Below are 8,910 nucleotides of genomic sequence, written 5' to 3' on the forward strand. Positions count from 1 at the left end.
AGAAGATACTGAGACTCATAGCCAAACGCTGGGCAGAATGAAGGAAACATTATTAAAGAAAAGGGAGACAGAAAAGCCTGTAGGGGACAGGAACACCACAAGGAGAACAACAGAGCTAAAATATCTGGGCCCAGGGGGCCCTGCAGAGACAAATACTCTAACCAAGGACCATACATGGAGAGGACCTAGACCCTTTGCTCAGAGTAAGCCCATAGGCTTCTCAGTTTAAGTGGCTTCCTTAGTAAGGGGATAAGGGGCTGTCTCTGACAAGAACTCATTGGTAGGCTCTTTGATTTCCTCCTTCTGGGGGTGCAGCCTTGCCAGGCTACAGAGGAGGACAATGCAGCCAGTCCTGATGAGACCTGATAGACTAGGCTCAGATCGAAGGGGAGAAGGACCTTTTCTATCAATGGACTGGGGAAGGGGCATAGGGGGAGAAGAGGGAGGATTGGAGGGATTGGGAGGAGATGAGGGACGGGCTGCATCAGGGATACAAAGTGAATAAATTTTAATTTAAAAAAGAATAAAAAAGTGTAGTTAAGGTGTACATTTGTTTCTTCAATAAGTGAAATGAATGAACAGATGATGATGGAGAAACCTTGTACAGGATCTCCCACTTCCGAGGCTTTGAGGGACAAGCAGCATTGACGTGGTAAAGAACTAAGCAACAGTAGGGTATGACAAACACCGACATGTTTGATAAATTGCCAGTGAAATGTACCTATTGGGTAGTGTTGTGAGCTTAGTTTGAGGAGGACAATAATTTCTATTTGGGTCCATTTCTAAACCAATTTTCACACAGTGCTTGGGTACAGATACAATTTGTTTACTCTAAAAGCCCGGAAAAAAAAAAAAAAAACTGTACCAATGTCATACAACATCCAGTCACTACAGTGATGGCTAAAACACGCATTTCCTAGCACTCTGTCAGGCCCAACAAAGTTCACTGCTAGAGCCTTACATATTTCAAACGAAGAGACAAACATTTATTGTAATGGGGAAAAAAGAAAATTCTGGAATGGTACCTGTGTTTTATTTGCTGTTTTTACCTTAGTTAACAGAATGTTAAAAACTTTCTTTATTTCCTGAAAACTCTATTTCTACACAGTTAATGCATATCCATGATTTATAATAACAGAAAACAGTCATTCCCAGATACATGATAATTACTCATTGAATGGGACTTGGCATTTGATTTAGAAGTATCAATGTTATTTTTGATTTAACCTGAATGTATTAATATCACTCACTTAGTTTATTTTCAGGACCAAGTTTAAAAATTTGAAACCTCCTTCAAGCCATTCAAGATTAGATTACCTAATCAGGTTATTTTTCCCATTCTTTCATGAATCCTTGGGTTCCTTGGTTGTAAATAATTATTTATTTCTGCAATTTCTTGAGCTGTTTAGTTCCATGGTTATTTCAAAAAAGAAAAATAACCTTGAGAAAACTAAATGATTGTTACATAACAACCATGCAATATAACCCACAGGTGTTGACTTAGATGATCAATTACTTCATGAACATAAAAAGCAAGGTCTGCTGGTGGCCTAACTATGCAAATTAGAGCATAGTGCCATAATAGAATAAAATATCTGTCTCTGCGATGTGGAAAGGTTAATAAAACAAAATGATCTGAAAAGAAGACATGAGGCAACCATGCAGCATGTGTAAAAAGAAAGAAGATCTTCAAGTTCAGGTGCCTAAGAAATTATAATGAAATGTTCTTAACATCCCTAGAAAATATTTATATCTTAAAATCCTTAGAAAATACTAAATATTTACTTTGATCCTGGTCACCCGTTTACCTAAAATGAAAAGATGCGTATGTAAGCTCTTATTTGAAGTATTTATTTTAGGCCAATATTAAGAAAGCCAAAACAAACAGAATTTCTTCCATTTTTGTTTTACCTTCTACCCATGAAGTCAAATTACGTCATACTCCAAAGTGTCTTTAATACACTTTCTAGCAAACAATATTCATAAAAGCATCAAACTAATAAGATTTTTTCTACTATCTAATTTAAGCCATTAACTATTTTCATATTGTTACAGATTAACTATTTCATACCATGAATAACTGTGAAGTTAATGCATTAAAGGCAATGCAAAACATAATTGCCACAATTATTCATTGTGTCCTAGTTTGTAAAGACCACAGACAGGAGACACATTATTTGTACTTGAAGATGTAATATACTAAGGCACTATGAATCACATCTTTGAAAAAGGAAATGTTGCTTTATTACCTTTTTAAAATTATTATTATTATTATTATTATTATTAATTATTATTACAGTTTATTCAGTTTATTTATACAGGTTGTAGCCCCTTCTCTCATCTCTTCCTTGTCCCACCCTCACTCCCTTTTCTCCTCCAATGCTCCCCCAGTCCACTGAATGGGGAGGTCCTCCTCTCCTACTGTCTGACCCTAGCCTATTGATCTCAGTCTCATCAGTACTGGCTGCATCCTCTTTTTTTGTGGTCTAAGAAGATCACCTCACCAGGGGCAGGTGATGAAGTGATCAAAAGCAGGCAACCTAGTTCGTGGCAGAGACTACCTCCGTTCCCCTTACTCGGGAACCCACATGGAGACTGAGCTGCCCATACACTACATTTGAGCAGGGGGGGTCTCAGTTCTCTCCATGAATGCTCCTTGGTTGATCAGTCTCTGCAGCCCCCTCCTCCCTCCAGCCCAGATATTTTGGCTCTGTTGGTCTGCTTATGGTACTTCTGTCCCTTCCAGGTATTTCTATCTTCCCTTTTTCATAAGATTCTTTGCACTCTGGCCAAAGTTTGGCTATGATTCTCAGCATCTGCCTTAATATCTTGCTGGGTAGAGTCTTTCAGAGGTAGGCTACTGTCCTGTTTTTTGTTTCCTCCTTCAGATGTCTATCCTGTTTGTCCTTCTAAATGAGGACTAAACATCTTCCCTAGGGTCCTTCTTCTTGTTTAGCTTCTTTAGGAGTATAGATTTTGGTATGTTTAGACTACATTACATGGCTAATATCCACTTATAAGCGAGTATATACTATGTGTGTCTTTCTGCTTCTGCGTTACCTCACTCAGGGTGGTCTTTTCTAGTTCCATACATTTGCTTGCAAATTTCATGATTTTCTTGTTTTTAATTGCTGTGTAGTAGTAGTCCATTGTGAAAACTGACCACAATTTCTGTATCCATTTCTCGGTTGAGGAACATCTAGGTTGTTTCCAGATTATGGCTATTATGAATAAAGCTGCTATGAACAAAGATTAGCAAATATCCTTATTTTATGGTTGAACATCTTTTGGATATATGCCCAGGAGTGGTATAGCTGGATCTTGAGGTAGCACTATTCCTAATTTTCTGAGACAACGCCAGATTGATTTCCAAAGTGGTTGTATGAGGTTACATTCCTACCAGCAATGGAGGAGGGTTCTGCTTTTTCCTCAACCTCTCCTACATGTGTTGTCACTTGAGTTTTTTTATCTTAGCCATTCTGATGAGTATAAGGTGGAATATTATGATCATTTTGATTTGCATTTCTTTTCAATTCCGGATCACATTGAAAACAATAATATAAAAAAGACAGAGAGGGAAATTTGACTTAATGATGCTCTGAACCAGAAAAAGTGAAAAGTAAAGTTCAAAACACACATTTAGTTTTGTTTTGTTTTATTTTTTAATGTTGAATATTTTTGGTTATGTCTTTTCTATTTGTTGCTGTTGTTTTGTTTTTCATTTTTTATTACTATAATTACTATTTCTTTTATTATTTATTACAATTGATTCACTTTGTATCCCAGCTATGGCCCCCTCCATCAACTTTTCCAGGGCCAACCTAAACTCCCTCTGTCTCCCACTGCATGTCTCTCTTATAAGCAACTGATAGAAGAGGTTCTCCTCCCCTGCTATCTGATCCTAGCCTATCAGGTCTCAACAGGCCTGTCTGGATTTTCTTTCTGCCTGGCCTAGTTAGGCTACCTCACCAGGGGCAGGTGATCAAAGAGTTGAACACTGAGTCCATATCAGAGACTACCCCTGTTTCCCTTACTAGGGAACCCACTTGGAGACTGAGTTGCCATGGACTACCTCTGTGCAGGGGTTCTAGTTTATCTCCATGAATGGTGATTGGTTGAAGCATCTGTCTCTGAAGGTTCACCTGGCCCCAGATTTTTGGCTGTTTTTCTCTTTGTGAAACTCCTGTCCCCACCAGGTCTTTCTAGCTCTCCCTTCTTCCATAACATTCCCTGCACTCTGCCCAGAGTTTGGTTATGAGTCTCAGCATCTGTGTCGTTACCCTGCTGGGTAGAGTCTTTTTGAGGCCCCCAATTGAAGACTCCTTTCCTGTTCTCTGTCTTCTCCTACTTCTGATGTCTATACTGTTTGCCCTTCTAAACAAGAATTAAGCATCTTCCCTAGGTTCCCCTTGTTGTTTAGCTTCTTTCAGGCTATAGGTTTAGTATGTTTATCCTGTGTTATATGGCTAGTATACACCTATAAGTGAGTATGTTGCTCAGGCTTTCCTTGAATTCACTAGATAGCACAGGTTGATCAATAATTTGAAGCAACCCTTCTGTCTTAGTCTCCAGTGTTCTAAGATAAGCCACAAAGCTTGGGTATGGATATGCACTGAGATAGAAAAGCAGAGAACAGACCAGATATGCTCTGTATGAAGGGAAAATAGTTTGAGCTTGTTTTAACAACTTTTGGATCTGTCACAGGGCCTACCTACTATACTAATTTAAACTAGATAATAAAAAGTGGGCATTGATTCCTGAAGGCTACTTACACTAAAGCTGTTTGAAGAAAATGAGACCCCAATTCATACTTATAAATGTATGTAGCTTAATTACTCAAGCTATGTAAGTTTTATCTTAGTACAGGGAATGAAAGTTATAAGTGAGAGAGGAAACTCATTGTAAATTAGGTTAAAAAAGAAGAAGAACAAAAAATGTGCTTAGGAATCCAGCTTTTAGTCAACTCAAGAGTATCAAAAGATGATAAAACTAACTAAAGCTCAAATGGTCCAGAGTTTCATAAAATAATGGCTCAGGAAATTGTTACATTGGAGCTGCAATGTTAAGAAACAGTGTTTTTTGGCCTGGTGTGTGCCTAGACAACCATTTCTTTTCTGGTGAGAGAGAGGCTTTTAGAGGACACAAAGCTAAAGAGCATAGGTGTAATAGTTACTTTTCTATTGCTATGATGACATATCATCACCAAAAGTAACTTATAGAAGACTTTAAATTGCTTTATGGTTCCAGTGTGGTGGGGTACATAATGCCATGGATAGAACTGTGAGTTACTAAAAGCATATCTTCCAAGTATGAGATGACTTATGCATTGTCCAATGAACAGTATTTGGCCATGAAACTACATGCATACCACTAACAAAAATGGACTCAATATATAATTGTGTATATATATGTATATATATATGTATATATATAGTTCGTGTATGTTTACTTACATATATATATGTAAACATACACAAACAAACACAAAATACAAGAAAAAGAGTCTACTAACTTGAAATTGTGGTAAGGATTGAAAATGGTTTGAGAAATGGTAGTAAAATAGAGTTAGAGGAAGAGAGAGAGACGCGAAAGTGAAATAATTCTAATTCATTTTGAAAATGTTGAGTTTTAAAAAAAGGGTATAGAGAATTACTGCCTGTTAAGTAAGTGTTCAGCCTTAAGTGGGACATTTATATCAACTCTTCTGCTCAGACACAGGGAACATCAGAATAGAAAGGGCAGAAGACTGTAAGAGATGGATGAATTCTATATCTTCTCAATGTTGTACTCATAAATTTACAGCTGTTACCTACACAAGATCAACCTTTCCAAATTTAGAATGGAGATAAGAGAGGTTCATGAGCCTTAACCACTAACTGAAGAAATATTGACTATAGATAGGTGCTGGAGGAGAGGGGTTTATTTTTATCCAAGTGTGTGCAGCTGCTGGCAGGGTATTTAAGGTGTAGTTTGAATGATGAATCCTCCACACAGTTCACATATTTGAATCCTTGATCCTCAGCTGGTGAGGATCCTCTGTTTGTGGAAGATGTGGAATTCTGGGCAGGTGTGACCTTGTTGGAAGAAGTGCTTCATAGAATGCTGGCTCAGAAAGCTTATAGCCTTTCTTGCCTTCTTGCCACTCTCTGTGCTTTCTGTTTTGGGTTAAAGATGTGTTGGCTCAACTTCCTGCTCTAGATGCCTCCAGCCATGTCTCCCACACCATTATGGACTTCTCACTGGAGCAAATACATTCTTCATTAAGACATTTTTGGTCATCTTATGTAATCAGAGAAATGGTAATGTAAGTCATGCAGAAGTTGATACTGGAGAGTGGGATGTTGCTGTGAAGAACCTGATTGTGGTTTTGCTGGTCATGAGTTATATTTTCACAAGGTGATGATATAACATTAAAGTCAAGTCTTAAAAGAATTATTTTTTTCTGAAGTAATTTAGTATTTCATTTTTTAGAACTATTATTCTTTAGGATTATATGAGGGGTTAAAAAAATTGAAACACTATACCCAAACAGTTTTATCATCTTCAAATTTTTCACTTGCTATTTAAGAGAGTTCCCATTGATTTTCACTGCAATTTGTTTAGCAAAAGATTAGTATTTGTTCAGGAAAATAAAAAGGTAGTCCTAGCAATACACAATTGGATGTGACAGAACAATTGGGTAGGCATTCTTTTTATTACAGCTCTATGGATATTTCGCTCATTGTCTTGTATGCTGACAAGTTCATTTAAATATATACTTCATGACTCACAGTTCACAACTTTTTTAAACAAAGAGGAATCTTAACATATAACAATGACATTTTCTTCTTTCTGTCCTTTCTCTTGCCCTAGATTTGTCAATTTGTTTTATCTTCATTATGTATTCTTTTTTTTTTAAATTTTATTTTTCTTATTAGTTACATTTTGTTAGCTCTGTGCTCCAATTGTATCCCGCTCCCTCATTCCCTCATTCCCCATACTCCCTCCCTGGTCTCCTCCCTGCCCCTTTCCAAGTCCACTGAGAGGGGAGGACCTCCTCCCCTTTCATTTGACCCTGTTTTATCAGGTATCTTCAGGGCTGGCTGCAAAGTCCTCCTCTGTGGCCTATCAGGACTGCTCCTCCCCTGGGGGAATGGGGAGGTCAAAGAGCCTGCCCTTAAGGTCCTGTTAGAAATAGTCCTTGTTCCCCTTACTTTGGAAAACTACTTGGTTACTGAGCTACCACAGGCCACTTCTGAGCAGAAGTTCTAGGTTATATCCATCGACAGTCCTTGGTTGAGTGTTAATCTCAGAAAAGACCCTGTGCCCGGATATATTTGGTCCTTGTAGAGCTTCTATCCTTTCCATATCATACTAACTCCCCTTCTTCCATATGATTCCCTTCACTCTGCCAAGGGTTTGGTTATGAGTCTTAGTGTCTGCTTTGAAACACTGCTAGGTAGAGTCTTTCAGATGCCTTTTGCGGTAGATTCCGTCATACCTTCAATGCACATCCCATTTGTCTTTCTAAATGAGGATTGATCATCTTCGCCCGTGTCCACTTTCTTGATTATCTTCTTTAGGTGTATAGATTTCATTATGTTTATCATATCTTGTAGGTCTATATAAGCGAGTATATACCATGTTTGTCTTTCTCCTTCTGGGATACTTCACTCAGAATGATCTTTTCTAGATCCCACCACTTGCCTGCAAATTTCATGATTTCCTCCTTTTTGATTGCTGAGTAGTATTCCATTGTGTAAAAATACCACAATTTCTGTACCCATTCCTCCGTTGATGGACATCTGGGTTGTTTCCAGGTTCTGGTTATGTATTCTTTTATTTTGCTGTGTGCATTTTGGCAAATCCAGGCTAATTCATCTTTAATCTGGTAGCGTTAAACACCAATTTGATTGCTGAACTAGGTATTCCAAGAAATCAGTCCTGGCCAGCCACATGAACATAAGGAATGTGAGGGTGAGGTGGAGTACAGCAGAGAGGACCCCTACAAAATTGTCTTTGTTCACAGTCTCAAATTAAAAGTTCTCGAAAGATGAATCCAATGATGGCTTGATCCTCAAAATACCCTTCTCAATACTGCAAGAGGTGGCAACAGTTCCTAAGCATGAGTCTGAAGTTTTACTTCTTACCAGCTACCCTATACATAATGGAAAAAATCAAGAACAAAATTACCATCCTTAGATATTTTTAAACACTCAATCTGTTCTCATTTATTAACCTCCAGCATAGAAGTTCAATCTCTCAACAAACCAGGTTCTAACCATCCTTCATCAGAGCTGACCTGCCAGAGAAGAACCAATTGATTATGTAATAGGTGGCAGGGTTACCTCCAGATCCATACACTACTTTCTGATTTCTGCCTCCATGCTAACAACAACTATCTCATCTGAAAATCTTGCCAAAAATGTGAAAAGCTTTGGGGTGGCTTCTCTTATGGAAATCATTTAGACAGAGCACCACCTCACACCACTCCCAAATACAATCTTAATGTCCTGAGACAACTACTGTTTGAGGAAACTCTGGAGCAATGACAGTTAATAGTGTTTCCTCAAGATCCAGCTAAAACACCCAGGCATATATCCAAACATGATTAAGTATACAATAAGGACAATTGCTCAACAATGTTTGTAACAGCTTTATTTGTATTAGCCAGAACCTGGAAACAACACAAATGTCCCTCAATGGAGGAATGGATACAGAAATTGTGGTACATTTGCACACTGGAATACTACTCAGCAATTAAAAACAAGGAAATCATGAAATTTGCAGGCAAATGGTGGGAAATAGAAAAAAAAATCCTGAGGAGTTATCCCAGAAGCAGAAGGACACACATGGTATATACTCACTTATAAGTGGATATTAGACATATAATATAGGATAAACATACTATGATCTATACACCTAAAGAAG

This window comes from Psammomys obesus, unplaced genomic scaffold (genome assembly GCF_907164565.1).
Source record: "Psammomys obesus unplaced genomic scaffold, mPsaObe1.curated_primary_1811, whole genome shotgun sequence".
Classification (NCBI taxonomy): Eukaryota; Metazoa; Chordata; class Mammalia; order Rodentia; family Muridae; genus Psammomys; species Psammomys obesus.